The 15,919-nt window shown below is 47.6% G+C and overlaps 1 protein-coding gene across 2 annotated transcripts in view; it reads right to left on the bottom strand.

Moving 5' to 3' along the window:
- The window catches only part of LOC147726002 (uncharacterized), a 217,351-nt gene that overhangs the window by 87,970 nt on the left and 113,462 nt on the right, over positions 1-15,919 (bottom strand). The gene's annotated exons all lie outside the window — the stretch shown is intronic.

The raw sequence follows: 15,919 nt of genomic DNA, 5'->3' as shown, positions 1-15,919 counted from the left end.
TGGGGGGGTTCAGGGGAGTTGGGGGGGTTGGGGTAGGAGGGGGGGATCCGGGAGTTGGCAGTGGGGAGGGGGGGGTCGTCCAGTGCACAATGAGGTTTCTGGTTACCTTGGCAGTGTCCGTACTTTTTGGGTTGCTTCCTCTGAGCTACAGCGCCTATGGCTTGGCTTGTCTTCGTGGCTTCCGTGTGACTTGGGGGGGCAGGGGGCATTTGGTGCGATGCATTTCGAGGGCGGTGGGTCGGTGGCTGGATGGTGTGCTCACTGGTTTGCATGGCACGGACTGCTTCTCATGCCTCTGTGTGTTGCTTTATGCTCTACTGCGCCCTGTGCCGTGTTTGGCCTTTGTCCTCCCAATCTGGCTGACGGGGGACCCGGCTGCTTTTTGCTCCACTGTTGTCCATGCCTCCCACCACATGTAAGGTGGTGACCCTGAATGTTCGGGGTTTGAATAATCCTGTCAAGAGGCGGGCAGTCCTCTCGCTCTTAGAGAACACACAGGCAGACATTTGTCTCTTACAGGAGACGCACTTGCTCTCACAGGACACACACAGACTCAAGTCCCACAAGTTCCCTACACAGTTTTTTTTCCTCTTGCACCACTAAAACGGCCGGGGTGGCGATTCTGGTGGCGCGCCACTTCAAAGGGGAAATTCTTCACCAATTCACTGAACAAAAGGGTCGACTGCTGGCTTATCGGTTTAGGATAGGGGGTCTTCCGTTTACAATCGGGTCCTTATACAGTCCCAATGAGCGGCAGGACCGCTTTCTGCAGGCGGCGATCGAAGAGGTCTCTGCTACGCAAGATAGGCATATCATACTCGGGGGGGACTTTAATATTGTCTTTGACTCCGCACTGGATAGGTCGGCGCAGCGCTCCCCCCAGGTCGGGGAACTCTCTGCGGACCGCAGAGCTCAGCTCGCGGAGGTGGACCTCCTTGACTTCTGGAGACAGCTACACCCGAATGATAGGGATTATTCATATTTCTCCCACGCGCACAACACGTATGCGCGGTTAGACTACCTTTTGGTTACCTCCCCAGTAAAGGCGCTAGCCTCGGGAGCGGAGATGGGGGTGATCTCCCTTTCGGACCATGCTCCTGTTGAGGTTCTGCTTGATATGCCTCCGACGGCCCCTCGCCCTCGGACATGGCGCCTTCGTGACACGCTGTTGCACAGGAAGGAGGTAGTGGCTCGCATTGAGACGGTGATTAAAGAATTTCAGTCTCATAATGACAACACTGACACTAGTCGGGCTACGCAGTGGGCGGCCTTGAAGGCGGTAGTCAGAGGGGAATTCATTGCGATCTCATCGGCAGAGAATAGGGCGCGGCAGGCCAAAAGAGAGGAACTTACAGATCGGGTGAGAGAGCTGGAACAGATCCACCGCAGGACGGGGGCTCCTCGAATTTGGCGGCAGCTCAAGGAGGCCCGGAAGCTTCCGACAGCCCTGGATTTTGACCGGGCCGAGTATGCGGCGTTACGGCTGCGGCACACCTTTTACACCGGTGGGGACCGGTGTGGCCGGTTATTGGCAAATAGGCTCCGAGCGGCGAGGCAATCTCAGCTTGTCAAAGGAATCACTGACCCATCGGGGCGACTGGAGACTGATGACGCGCAGATTGCGGCTGTCTTCCGCGGGTTTTATGAAGATCTCTATGCAGGAACTCCCCCGAGTGAGGAGGCCCTGGATGCACATTTGGGCTCGGTTGACTTGCCCTCCCTAGAGCCGGTACAGGCGGACCACTTAGACAGAGATATCCGGGTTGAGGAGGTGATCTCCGCTATTGCCAGACTCAAGCATGGTAAGGCACCAGGGCCGGACGGCTACATTGCACTATTTTACAAAACGTTCTGCACTACGCTGGCTCCCATCCTGACGCGTCTGTTCAACTCCTTTGCGGAGCATGGGGCCATTCCACCTGATCTGCTTCGAGCCACCATCTCGGTAATCCCTAAGCCCGGTAAGGATCCGACAAAGTGCGGATCGTATAGGCCGATCTCCCTTTTGGACATTGACCTGAAGTTATATACAGGGATTCTAGCAGCTAGACTGGCTCTCCACCTACCCGGACTGGTCGATCCCGATCAAGCGGGTTTTGTCCCCGGACGACAGACGGTGGACAATACGAAACGTGTAGTCCATTTGCTGGAGAAAGCATCTCGGATTCCTGGGGAGCGGATGCTGTTAGCAGTGGATGCGGAGAAGGCATTTGACCGCGTCCACTGGCCTGACCTGGAAAGAGTGCTGCTTAAAGCGGGTATCGGAGAGAAATTCCGCTCCATGATTCTCAATTGCTACAATCGCCCGTCAGCGGTGGTCCGGGTCAATGGGTGTGCCTCAGCCTCTTTTAGTATTGAACGGGGCACCAGGCAGGGCTGCCCGCTCTCGCCTCTGCTTTTCGCGCTGTACATGGAGCCATTGGCCCAGCGGATGCGGGACAACCCAATGGTGACTGGCATCCGAATGGGGGGCTTTGAACACGCTATTAGCCTCTACGCTGACGATGTTATTTTGACCATTAACCGGCCTCGCGTGGCCCTGCCTGCGTGTATGGAGGAATTGGCCTCTTTTGGCATCGTGTCCGGGTTCAAGATGAACATGGGGAAATCGGTGGCGCTGGATGTCTCCCTCGAACCGGACACTAGGTCGTATCTGCAGCAGCGGTTCCCTATGCTCTGGTCCTCGGGAGCGGTGCCGTATCTGGGGATCCAGATTGCCCCTACCTTGCCGGCCATGGTGTCAGCGAACTACCGGATTCTAGGTGCCAAGATTAGGGAGGAGTTGAGCCGGTGGAACCGAGGCATTCTTTCCTGGCTTAGCAGGATAGCTGCTGTCAAGATGACGGTGTTGCCTCAGGTACTATACCTTTTTCGGGCCCTGCCGCTCCAACCACCAGTGGGATGGATCTCACAGCTCCAGGCGGACGTATCTCGGTTTGTCTGGCAGGGTAAGAAGCCTAGGATGCGTCAAGCCCTCTCGTTGCTGGCCCCAGAGGCTGGTGGGTTGGGTATCCCTGACTTCCGCAAGTACTTTCAAGCTGCTCAATTGCGCTACCTTGTAGAGTGGAGTAAATGGGAATCTGATAAGCATTGGCTTTTTCAGGATCAGTCGGTAGCGGGGAGGCCCTTGCAGGAGATCCCTTTCCTGCGTCGCCCACACCGGCCTAAAAACCTCTACGCCTCCTTTGTCACGAGAGTGCCTCTGCAAGTGTGGGACGCTACTGGCGTTCTGCGCGGTCTTACCACGTTTCCGTCTCCACTCACCCCGCTGGTGGACAACCCGGACTTCACCCCGGGGATGGAAAAGGGGGCTTTTACGGAATGGCGTCAGGCGGGATGTAGGGCCTTATGTCACCTATATGGCCCGGAGGGGGTTCACCCCTTTCTCCAACTCCGTCAAGAGTTTTCGCTTCCGGAGACGGAGCAATTCATTATATGCAGGCTCGCCACTGGGCTCTTCAGCCGCAGGTGAGAGGAGCGGCCGACCGGCCTTTTCTCCCCTATGAACATTGGCTCATGACGCGGACTTCGGACTCCAAACTGATCTCTGATTTGTATAAACTACTGCAGCCACCAGCGACACACCTTTATCACCCCGGGAGGGAGCGATGGGAACGGGAGTTGGGGAGGACACTAAGCCATAAAGAATGGGAACACATATCATACAGAGCGAGGCATTCAGCTTATCACATGGGGCTCACAGATACACTAACGAAAGTTTCTACCTACTGGTATTACACGCCTGAACGAGTGCGAGAGTTTGATCGCAGTAAGGATGATACATGCTGGAGAGGATGTGGGCTCCGAGGTACTCTCACTCACATACTTTGGGACTGCCCGCTTCTGGAGCCTTACTGGAGGGAAGTGCTGGATGAAATTGATTCTAGCTTCGAAATTGAACTGCCCCGCTTCCCTGCCTACACTCTGTTGGGGCTTCCGAACGATCTAATGTACCCCCTTCGATCTCGCAGGGGCAGACAGATAGCGATAGCCCTGGGTTCCGCTGTCCAGAACATTTTAATACACTGGCACACGGCCACGATCCCGTCTATCACTGGCTGGCTTCACAGATTGTGGCACGTGTTGGGTATGGAGAAAATGTCTCTTACAGTGGCTGGGGATGTGGATCAGTTTAGAGAACTCTGGCAGCCCTTTCACTCCCTGTTGCTTACTGAATTTCGGGAGCTCACCTGTCCCAAGTATCTCCGCCTTCTCAGGCTCCCGATTCCGGAGGGCTCCGTTTCATGATCTCCCTATGGACTGGTCATCTTTGATACTGAGGCTCTGATGTGTGTCGCGATTCAGGAACTGTGCACTGGACGAGGGGTGGGGAGAGGGGTGGGCGAGGGGTGGTTGGGAGTTGGGGGGGCAGTTGGGGGGGGGGGTTGTTGAAAATGTCATGGCACATTGAGGCGACATTTGTCTTCTGCTATTGAGTGATCAGACTTCACAGGGTGTTACTTGTTGCTGCCGCTTTTGAACTCTGGCACTGCGTCCTGCTATGTCTTTTGTATCATTTGTCTGTCTTTATGTGTCGTGCTGAATAAAATACTTTAAACCTAATAGTAAATTGACACAAGTGATACAGTAATGTTAAAAGCAGAATAGAATTGTACTCATGAATCAGAAGTAAGATTAAAAACAAATTACTCTCCTTACCAGCTCAGGAACTAGTCAAACTCCAACTTAATATGTGCAAAAAAGATTTCTGCACAAAATGATCCTCCACGGTAGCAGAGAAACAAAAAAGATCAAGCGTGTAGAGCAGACAGAGGTTGTGGTGGGAACACAGTGCTGAGATGTCTGGCAGAGTGCGGCTGAATCCGCAAACACAGATGAGGGGGAGCAGGGAAGACAGGAAATGGGAGGTCGCGTGCATTTGACTGTTTCCTGTGCAATCTTGTCTCACTCAGTACCTCAGACCCAGTTAATGCTACATACATAGAGTTACTGGTATTTGAATTTATTTTTAGATAGTGCTTACTACTCCATACGAGACATCATGTGTAATCACCAGTTGGCTTCTACCCTACTTCTCAGGAGTTATCACTGGCGGCTCAACTATCATAGGTGCAGCATGTGTGAGGGCAACACTGCCTGGGAGTACCTGGTGCTTCAGCCGGAGCAGCCACAATTGCCCTCTCTATGTCTGTCTTTCACTTCTGATCCATGTGGAGGTCAGACCATGAGTCACACGATAGGTAACGTGGTGAAGAGTTTATACCACACGATGGAAGGTAGGGGACTCTCAACACTGAATGTCCATAGCAGATTTTGAAATCACCCAGGCAATCCGTGGCGGCCTCAGAAAGCTTTTGTGGGATATTTTTGGTTTGGGGGTAAGGGCTGGAGGAGATGTTGGTGGGGAAAGAAGACAAAAGAGTCTTACACACTGTGGCTTTTTTTTTTTTTTTTTTTTTTTAACTTGGCAGGTCAGGGACGTGGCCTATTTTCCTTGATTGCTCCACCACTCGCTATAACTGGTGGCGCACAGGCTTGCAAGCAAACATTGGCAGAGCATGCTTGGTGCGGGTATTGTACTTTCATTAGCCCAAGTTGGAGAGAGGAGCGCTTGCAAGCTGCTAACGCCAGGCAAGACCTAAAAATAACAATTCTTTTTATATGCATTGTACTTTCATTAGCCCAAGTTGTTCAGGCATGCAACCTTTGAACAGAAGCAGTCGTCCAATCGTTAATTTCAAATACCAAAAGCAAGTAGATGTTATCGCTTCCCTGAAGCGGAATGTAATGTAAAGAACGGATACCATTTTCAGTCTATGTGAATTGCAGTCTTGAGGGAAAACTATTGTAATATCCTCTCTTTATGAACCACGGAACCGTACATGTGTTGAAGTGACCAGTGAATCAATACCTACTGTATTGGTGTAAAGTATTAGGAAGACGAATTTAAAGGTAACAAAGAAATGGTGTTTAACCTTAACGCACTGTGACTGTTAGTGATGCCCGTGTCTACAATAGCAAAACGTACCTCCACTGCATTCGGTCCATTGGATCACTGGTCAGGGCTCTTCTCGACGTGCCTCGCTGATCAGTGTTGCTTATGTTTTTGCCCTCAGAGCCTGCTGGTTTTCTATGCGAGCACATGTCAAGCTGTCTACCAAAGCAATAATAACAATTGGAAGCTGCGCTAGTATGATACATAGTGCGTCCGACTCACACCACAAGTAAAGCATCCAGGGCCCACGAGCACATCTTCTGTCCATCCGAGTGCACATCTGGAATCCGTATTGATTCCAAAAGGCCCTCGCATGGAGAGAGGAGCGCTTGCAAGCTGCTAACGCCAGGCAAGACCTAAAAATAACAATTCTTTTTATATGCATTTTCGAACCAAGAACTACATTCAAAGGTAAGTACTGTATTTAACGAATTTTCAAAGATAAGCATATAGTTCAAAGTTATGCGCAACTACGCTCCATAAAATCATATGGGAGGAAAAAGCTGGTGGCTAAAGCACAGCGCAGACAGTTGAAGAGGGGTCACCTTCCAGGTTTAAAGTAGCTGGAAGCCAAGGTCCAATGTTCTACCAACAATTCCTCAGGTGCAACCCGAATTCCAAAGGGAGTTGGTGGAGCTGGTAGGTGGCACGCTACGGGGAAGAGGAGCCATCTAAAAACAGGCTGCACAAGGGGACTTGCAGGCAAGTCAGAGAGCACCCAGACAGGAGTTAGAGTTGCAAGGGCCCTAGGGACAAAGAAGCACAGCCAGTTGGTCGTTATCCAGGCCAGGGATGCTGGGGGCAGAGCAGGGAGGTTGGCTGACCCCAGTGCGTAAAGGTGCTCCTCGATGTCGGGGGCAAATTCAGGACTGCTTGGCCACTCTTGAAGTGGGTCTCAGGGGTCTTGATGTCCCTCGGCAGCTGTGGGTCTCTGGTGCAGCTGGAGTCCGGACTGGACTCTACGATGTTGGTCTTCGGTGCAAGGTGTCCGGTACCCTGGGGATTGGTACTGCATGGCTCCAGTCTGTCCTGGTGCCTCTACACTCAGTGGAGAGAGAGAGAGATCTGACCTTCCAGAGCAAGAGTACCTCTTCCTGGTTGGTTGCTGCACCAGTCAGATCGGGGAGATGCAAGTCAGTGGACCAAACTCTGCGGTTTCAGTGCCTCGGTCTGCACGGGAGTAGCTCCTCTACTCCAAGGAGTTCTTTGGCAGCTGGCGAAGACTGGTCGTCCTTTGAGGTTCCTTGAGGCTACATAGCAGCAGGACGAGAGTTCATTTAGATGGTCTAGTCTAAGTGCAAGGCAGGGGTTTGCGCCAAAACTCTGCGGCAGGCACTCAGTTCTCAGGTTCAGCACCTCTTTGTACTTTTCATCTTTAGGTCCACAAATCAGAGGTTTAGGTTGAGGGGTGGCACCTAAATACTCAATTTAGGGGGATTAAAAGGAGTACCGGGTAGTAACCAATAGGTTACCTACTATTAGGGGTGACCACTTCCTGTAGGAAAAAAAGCATAACTGACCCCAATAGGCTAATTCTCTCCAGCACAAGATGGACAATTCTAAAAAGTGGGGTCCACATCAGCTGCCACACCACCTAATCTTCCGACCAAAAAGTGAGGATGGGACAGGGGTGGGTTGGAATTCTTGGACTAGCTGGAGAGGCCTGTGTCGCATTTCACAGGCAGCATGGCCTTTGAAACTTCCGGCTCTGGAAGGCAGTTTCTGCTTGGAAGAGGTGTGAACACCTTCACCCAGAGCAGGCTTTGTTCCCAGCCTCTGAGAACAAAGGCTCATACTCCAGGAGGCCAGAAACATGTTGAGTGTTGGCAGGCTGGTCGAGACCAGCAAACACACTAGAAGTTGGTAATTTTTCAGGGGGCACCTTTAAGGTACCTCTGTGTACATTTATTAATAAATTTGGCACTGGCATTAGTGTGGGTTTATTAAGACAAGGTGTGTTGTACCAAACACCTTGGGGTACAGTGAAACCATCATGTAGATGGGGAACTCGTAAAGAAGAGTTTCCATCCCATATACTCATTATTGCTTTCCTGTGCACTGGTAATATTCAAGGGTAAACTTAGATGTCACCGGGGCATATCCACTCACAGATAGGCCCTCACATGGGTAGAGTGCACCTTGCCTTAGGCGTGCGTTTTACCTATGCCACATGTTCTGGCAGGCATGGCACACAGTGATGTGTGCAATGTAGACATACAGGCTGCAAAGGCTGTTTGCATGACCTTGGTGAGGGGTCCATTAGGGTGGCCAATGTGTGCTGCAGTCCCTAGGGATCCCTCTTTATGTCAGGAGAACTAAGAGGACTGAACAGATAAAAGAACAAAATAACACATGGAAGGCGGTTTTGTTCATTCGAGACAGTCAATTTAGTTTATTGAGAACCATCAAAAAACCAACTTAATTTCTAGAAGATCTAAGTTTTAAGAACATTAGCTCTAAAAAATAGTCCATCATTGCGAGATCATTCACATGTAAAACATTGATTTGTAAGTATGAAATGTTGAAAACAAGAATGTGAACCCTTATATGACATGCAGCAGCATATTAACAGGAGGAATTCAGGGGCTGATGGGATTTTTATTTCTTTTGCAGTGGTTGGTGTAATGGGTAGTCAGTCACAAAGCAGGTTGGAACGCACATAGCTGGGAAGAGTTATGTTCAGGGATATGTAGTGGGAAGGGTCATCTGGAAATTGGTGGTTAATCACTTTCCCTATGGAGACGAGGGAAGCAGCTGAGGCGGTTTAACTACCAAGCCCTGGATGAAGATTTTGCAGGTACACATTGAGGGTTATGTTTGTGTTTTGTTAGGAATGAGTACGGTGTGGGTGTTAATTTGGAACACATTCAGTGTGATGCAGACACACAGGTTGTTTTTATTTATGATTGATTGGTGGATGCAGATGTAAAAGGGATAGGACATATTTAGGACAGTTTCAGGGCAATATCATTTTGTCAAGGAACAAGCGTTGGTGAGTTAAGAGTTAATTTTAAAATGCATAGAGTGAATTTTCTGAATAAGGGGACGAGAGAAGTATAGCTTACGTTGCATGTGTAATGTAGTAAAATAATAAATGGCAAGTTTTAATTTTGTAATTACCCCTGACTAAGGGCTTTTGAACCCGAAATGCAATGGGTCTATGCGAATAGGACTGCGATGAGCTGCAGATCGAGCCTGCAAGACGGGGATATAAAAGTCACTTGTATCTGTAATGTTTATCTACTCTGTGGTTACGAAATTTTCATAATTTAGTCCACGTCACCCAAGAAAAAAAAAAGACAATTGTAACTTCTTTGAATGCGGCAATTTTAGGCAAAAAAGTGCTTTGCAAGGTTCAAAAATACAATTGCAAGTCGGGCTGGAACAGCTTCACCTTTAGGAAGAAGCAGGAAGCGCGGTACTGGGGCAGAGGGGCAACTTAAATGTTTAACTGCTTAAACCCACTGTAGATAAACAAAGGAAAACCTAGCCGAGAGGCAGCTTCTGGAATTTGTCAGATGATTAAATGTAATAGAGACTCATTTACCCACTCTCTACACTCAAAAGGGAGCCGTTTTTCCCTTTGTTTATGAAGGGGTGAGTGATGTGCTAACTCTGCCCAGAGGTCATTACAAAGCTCTTAGCACTCCATGTCTGCAAAGTGTCATCTGACTGCCCTGAAATGCAAAAACAATGTCTACCAAAAATAATATTGTCAACTTTTCACTTACCAAGTCTGTCCACTCTGCATATACTAAGGCTAAGTGTAAGAATCAGAGACCTCCCATCAGGCACCATTTCTATGTGCCATCCACAGTGTTTGGTGATGTTTTTCCTCAGGTGTGCTGAATATACACAAGGCATGGGCGAATTTGAAGTTCAAAGTCTACTGTAAAGAACTTTGCCTAGAAAGATGTAATCACTTCAAGAGGACTCAACATGAAGGAACGTGTTGGCAGCGATTCAGATTACCAAGCATCTCAGAAAGAGGTCTGACGCCCCAAGTGGCAAGAATATTTACCGTAGATCTTTCAGAGAAATGCAAAACGGCTGCTAGAAACACATGGTTGGTTCAGACTACAATCAAAAACAGGGAGTGGAGGATCAAAAAATGTACCTGTATCAATATCATGCAATGCCCCCAGCACATGTTACTGAGGAGGATAAAGGGTTGTGGTAAATAGGGTGCAGAGGAAGTGACCTGGTTCCAAAAAGGATCCAGAATGGCCAATTCACCTACGCATTCTGCAAAACATTACCCTGGTGCAAAAGGTTTATCTTGAGAAAAATTTTTTTTTAGGGTAATTGGTTTTCTTCTTTGTTGCACGGCACATTCAGTGTTCTTTGAACCACTGCACACACCCAAACAGAAACCGAAGGGGTGTGCAAACTAGGTCCGAATCTCAATTAAAAAAACCATCATGTAAAAATTATTGCATGGAAATTCATATTGATTTAACATCCGAAAATGGATCAAGCCATCCGGACCCTTGCTAGACACCCCTGCCTACAGCAGTCACCGTGTTTACCACAGGCTGCAAACTGATAAGATCAGTCTTTGCCTAAGTAGATGGTAAAAAAAAACTGACCTCTATTAAGAATCATCCAACACGTGGTAGAAGCTTGTTTTTCATGCAAGAAAAATCTAATGCTCAAATGTGAAAGATACTTTATTAACCCAGCCAAACACTTTGCTAAAATGGCAGACGTTGCCAGCTTTACAAATGTGCAAATCTAGTGACATTAATATTTTGCCAAGATTTGAAAGAGAATTGATAAAGAATAGTCAAAAACTTTCACAAAAGAGATTATCTCTGATCCTCAGGCTGCCGTTAAATTAAAAATAATTACACTTCAGTAGGGAAACGCACACGTCTACCTGCTTTCAAAATATATCATTTTTATAGGTAAGTTTGTGCTGCCGTAAATTACAGTATGTTTAGCAACCTTTGCTCAATTTTCATCTGATCTTGAAGAGTACAGTTTGAAACTTGCAAATCAAAGACTGAGTGTGAGACTATCACTACATGGTTCCTTCGAAGAAGATACATTTATCATCATCATCAAAGCTTTATTTCGATATATATAATATCATAAAAGCACAATTCAAGTATAAAACACAATTCATTGACAATACATTTTCCTTAAAAAGTTGCTTATAAAAACCTTTGGTATTACAATAAATTATTAAAAAAGTATTAAACTTTATCAGCTTTGTTAATATTTAAGCATATAAAAAAGATACAACTAAAATTTCTCTCATCAAATAGCCTTCAGCCTAATCAACCAAGCCCAACTAAGAAATTTGTCCACCCCACACACTAAGGTTGTGCTAGCATCAGCCTTAAGAATTCTAAGTGCAATGGAGTGGTCCCTGGTTCCAAGCAACCGGCACACAGGTTTGAGCCATTTCTGTCTAGGTTTTATATAGGCTGGGCATACAAAAAAGACATGAGCAATATTTTCAGAAACACCTTCACAAATTGGGCAATCAGGAGAAGTTTGATGCGGTGGCTTCCACTTACAAGTACGATCGCGAAGGGGGAGTGTTCCCATCCTGAACTGAATATAGAGAGATCTATCTCTGGGTTTCTTAATAAAATCCAGATAGGGCTCTAGGCAAGCCTTTGGTTTGTGCTGTCGGAAAGCCTCGGTCAGCCTACCTAGATTTGGGTCCCTCTGCTCATGATCATCAACCCATGCCCAATAGGCTCGCTTAGTTGCAGTTTTGGACAGCGATGCCCCAGGCTCCCGGCCACTAGCAAGGCCCGTTTCCAAAAAAAGCTTCTTTATATTAGATATCCAACTCATTTTATGGGCTCCATGAAGGTTCATAACGTCTCTTAAACCATCAGCATACCTTGAGAGCTCGGGGGTACGCTATAACCGAGCCCAATATAAGAGGGGGCGTAGGGAAACTAGGTCCTTAATGGAGCGACGACCCAGGTCACAAGAGTGGTTTGGTAGGAGTACCCCTCAGGAGCGATGCAAGCTCCCTAAAGAACTTGTTCTCTGCAATGACTAAGGCATCAACACATTCAAAGGCCCAGAGCTCTGCACCATAAAGGGCACAGCCTAACAGGGGCAATGGGTCTAGAAGTGGATGCACTATGTTCCCTCCCTAGTACTCCAACTACCCTCCTATGACTTAGCGCCATTTTGTCAATATGTGGCTGCCATTTAAGCTTGTCCGAAATTCTAATTCCCAAGTAGTCGAACTCCTTTACACGTTCCAGAGACACCCCATCAAGAGATAAGGTGGATCTAGACAATCTACTTGGGTTAAAATAAAGGAGCTTGGTTTTCGATGTGTTTATGGCAATGCCCCTGAGCTTGCAAAACAAACAGAAGCGGTCTAACAACTTCTGTAATCCTGCCGGAGTTATTGATACCAACAACGTATCATCCGCGAAGAGTAGTGCGGGGACTTTATCACCCGCCAAGACCGGGGCATCAGCATTAATTTCAAGCAAAAAGGAAACTACGCCATTCATAAATAATGTGAAAAGTGTCGGGCCAGGACACAACCCTGGCGTACCCCTCTATTCACAGGGATCTTATCAGTTTTTTGCTCCTGTGATCCCCATCTAATGCATGCATAGGTTCCATCATGCATACGAGCTAGGAGATTCAGAATGGGTAAGGGAATCCCCATTTCCTTCAGGACCAGCCATAGGCGGTCTCGGGGGACCAAATCAAAGGCGGTCTTTAGATCAATAAATGCCAAATAAAGACCACCCTTGCCAATGGTAACCACCTTCCAGTGTAAGAGGACCAGCCTAAATGCCTGATCTATCGTGCTTGTGCAAGCCCTGAAGCATGCCTGAAAAGGTGAAATAATACTGTTTTCACCAGCCCAAGAAAGAATCCTCTCCAGGAGTACCCTGCCAACCAATTTCTGCCCCGCATCAATAAGACTTATTGGGCGGTTGTTGGCAGGGTCCCCCCTGGAGCCCTTCTTGTATATAGGGATCACTTCAGCCGCCTTCCATGAATTCGGAACAGGTGAGCCTTCTAACAAAGCATTCGTAAGAATTTCAAAGTAAGAGGCCCAACCTTCAGGATTAGCTTTAAAAAGGTCACCTGGTACACCATCCTGCCCCGGGGCTTTAGCAGATACAATCTTGGTCAATGCAGCCATCACCTCTTTCTTATCTACTTTAATAAATGCAGCCTGACCAGAAACAGTGGCCATGGTACCGTAAGAGGGCCCTGGAGTACCGGGCTGGTCATCGCCCCATAGAGTATCCTAAAATGCTCGAACCATTCCCTATCTGTTATGCGATTGGGGGTTTGATTCGGGTCACAGCCGTTGGATCTTCTAACTAAGGCCCAAAATAGTCCTCCATTCTTGGCTTTACTAGCAGCTCTAAGACTGTCCCAATCAGATTCTTTCCACTCCTTATTAGCTGTTGTAATAGCTTCTTTGTAGTGTGATCTGGCCAACCGAACTGCAACTGGATTACCAGATTTAATAGCATTAATCAGGCTATTTGTCCTCCTTCTACAATTGCCATCAAACCATTTCTGCACTGGCTTAACAATCATCGGGCTCTTTTTGGCAGGAACTGTGAACAGTTTACCAATCTGGCCTATCGTATCAGTATAAATTATTTCAGCCGCCACAGGCCCAACCACGTCCTTACATGCTGCAGAAAGCCTTAAAAACTGCTCACTAAGAATTCCTTCCAGAGCACTTAGTCTGGTTTCCTCCATAATAAACTTTGGCCACTTAAGAAACCTATTACAGTTAGATGGTACAACTGTCTTAGTTATTAATTTCGCACTAATGAAGGGACTAAACTCCTTCCTGTGCCATGGATCCACCATGGTGAGGGACAAGGGGTTATGGTCACTATCCACTGATGGTATAATGACCATATCCACCACGGACTTCCATGCCCTCCTATCCACCATTATGTAGTCAATTCTACTTTCACACGATACTCTATTATGTGTATTAGCCCCCTGAGCATCGGAGATGGTACGCCCATTTACAGCTCTTAGTCCTGATTCAATCATTAGGGCGTTCAACCGGTGACCATCTCCTCACGGGCATAAGCGAGAGAGACGGGATGCCCCATCGGGCATCTTCATCATAAACTCCAAGGATGTCATCTGCTGCCAGAGGCTCAAACGAACAGTTTAGGTCTCCGGCAACCAGAACTAAGGAGTCAGGAGGACACAGTTTAAGCATGTCAGATAGAATAGAAATAGTGGAGGATTTGGCCCCCCCTTGGGTGCCTCTAGCATAGACATTAAGAAGTTCCCAAGAGCAAATACCATTCAAGCCCTTAACGGAGAGTCTCATAATATCCAGTGATGAACAAGTATGATGAGTAATCTTAAGGTTGAGGTCTACCCTTACCCATGCCATAAGCCCGCCAGAGGGGCGACCTCGCCCAACCGTAGTAGCAGCTTCATGAAAACAATAATAACCCGGCTTGTATAAAGGTTCAAGGCACCAAGTTTCCTGGAAGAAACATATATCAAATCAATCAATGAAGTCATTCCAGTCCAGTAATTGGAGCTTACTTCGCAGACCTGCCACATTCCATGAGACACGTTTGAGATCATTGGTGTGAACATTACAGGAGATTTGGGCACATGGAGTTGGGCTTAAGTCCTGACTAACAATGTTATTAGCCCTCATGGATTCCAAGACTATAGTGGAGTCCTCTGGGCCCGTGGGCTGTGGGGGTACAGAAGGATGGGGAAAACAACTACCCAAGGGAGGAGAGGAACAGATTGGAGCTCCTACTCCATCATGGAGTCAATCAACAGCTTCCAGACAGTTAAAACGATTATGGGTCGAGATAGGGTCCAAGTGCAGAGAAGGCATAGGCCAACCCACCTGGGGGGCCCTCTCCCATTTCGCTGCACCATTGTCCAACCATCTGCCTGAGAAGTAAAATAACCTGGGGGGTAAAAATAGGTCAGAGAAGGGTGTGTATAGTCACACCTGAACTGGGATATCTCCAATTACAAATGTATTCAACAATTCTAGGGTTGTTAAAGTTGATCAAGATGCAATCCCCCTTATATTTTTGGGAAGATGGCCAACCCATGGCACCCTCCTGATCATGAGTATTTTGCCCACAATGTGAGGGGGCAGTGGTCTGTTTAGGTTTAGCCAGTGGACAACCCTATTCCACAGAGATATAGGGGTCTCCACCTCAATTTTACCCAACTCTGGAACCCCTGCTAAAATTACCACAAGTGGACAAACCTCCGGGGGTAGATTTAAGATATTTTTCCCCTTAGGAGACTGGGCCGTGGGAACCTTGCCACCTTCACTGCCCTGGGGTACATTACGCTTACGTGGTCTATTTATATTAGCATCTACTAGGTCCTTATCAAGGGGTGCAACTGGAGCCCCTTGGGCAGTGTTTGATGCTACCGTGACCTTTGGGACAACAGGAGCTTTTATTCCACTAGGTTTAACTAACGATTTAGCAGCCATGGGAGTAGCGGCCCTTGGCGAGGGATCTACAATTCCCTTAAAATCGTGCTCAATCCTTTTTAAATGTAATTCAATTTTACTCAGTCTATCCTCTAGTGGACGTAAGAGAGCTCTAACTGTCATATATGACAGTTGATCAATCAAAGAGGGATGTAAGGGGGAAAAAAGACTATATAGGGCAACCCCCCACTCAACAAATATGAAACAAAAAGCCCTATTCAGCCTGCATGATTTGGATCTCAAACTCTGTAACTATTGGGGCCACACCTCATATTGGCTCTCCAAGAAAAAATTAAATTTAACCAGTGTTGTGTTACAGGTTCGGACATGCCTCAAGATATGAAAATAGAGGTGTACAGATTCACCCACATAAAGAAAATATGTGGGAAGGCAAGGAAAGTACCTCACGGATGTAACACCCGAGGGGGTTCCCGGTTTGCTAATCACCGGTATACCCACTTCTCATCATCGGTTACTTTCCTTGCTAGGAAGATGAAACA

Source organism: Lissotriton vulgaris, chromosome 3_1, assembly GCF_964263255.1.
Source record: "Lissotriton vulgaris chromosome 3_1, aLisVul1.2, whole genome shotgun sequence".
NCBI classification, from domain to species: Eukaryota; Metazoa; Chordata; class Amphibia; order Caudata; family Salamandridae; genus Lissotriton; species Lissotriton vulgaris.
This window is presented reverse-complemented; position numbering and strand designations above follow the sequence as displayed.